This window comes from Nipponia nippon, unplaced genomic scaffold (genome assembly GCF_047370975.1).
Source record: "Nipponia nippon isolate SJK-2023a ecotype South Korea unplaced genomic scaffold, ASM4737097v1 scaffold_3, whole genome shotgun sequence".
Lineage (NCBI taxonomy): Eukaryota > Metazoa > Chordata > Aves > Pelecaniformes > Threskiornithidae > Nipponia > Nipponia nippon.
In genome coordinates, this window is record NW_028262347.1 from 52,088,902 (window position 1) to 52,089,878 (window position 977).

Consider the following 977-nt stretch of genomic DNA (forward strand, 5'->3'; position numbering starts at 1 on the left):
AATCTATATTGTAATTGTTCTACCTCAGCAGACAAGAGCCTGAGCCAAAGAATATGTAGAGATCTACCTAAAATTCTGCAGTAATCTCTCTTCTGCCTCTGTGGCTTCATGTAGACCATCAAATCCTTTTAACAGACATGTTCACTTTACCTCATGCTTTTAGAGTAAAGAACAGATGTACAGTTCCCCCTTCCAAGTTGGAAACTGTTACAGTCATGACAGAGAGATCATGTTCACAGCTAAAAGTAATGTTCAAGCAGATGTTTTGGGTGGGGGGGAACAATCTTGTCACCTAAGCTCCTGGTGAGCCGGAGATCCTGCATCTTCCTAATACTTAACTTACGGATTCTTTTTTTAATTCCCTTCTCTCTCATGCACATATCAGACTTTCTGTGATGGGAAGTTTATTTGCAGTTTCAAGGTATGTAGGCTTTGAAAACTGATTTTGATTAATTGATTTATTCTCATAAAAATGCAAAATGCCAGCGTTTCCTTACTTCCTGGCAACAGCCTGCCAGTGCCTGATACACACGCTACGCTGTTCATGAACACCACAACAATGATGAATTTGGAAGTTGCTCGCTGCCCCTTCTATACAAGGAACAGGATATATAAAAAGGAAGAAAATGCTTTACAGACTGCATCGCCAAACTGTAGAGTTCCTTGCTAGCAGATATCCTGGATATTAAAACTGAAGATGAAAAATGGTCGCAGATTATTTGGATATAAAGATAAGCATCCAGCAGGATCAGATCTGTTAAGACTGACAGGTGACGTTCTGTATGCTTGCTCACCAGTGTACTTGTGCCTGTGTGATCGCTACTGGTGCGTGTCAAGAGCTGCACCTTCTGGTCTGGCTCAGTACGGCCATTTTCACATTGCCTCTTGCAATGCATCTGGGGGATGATGATTAACAAATTCTCCAAGAACAAACTACGGAAAGGTTCTCATACTCTTCCATAAGCATCCTGTGCCAG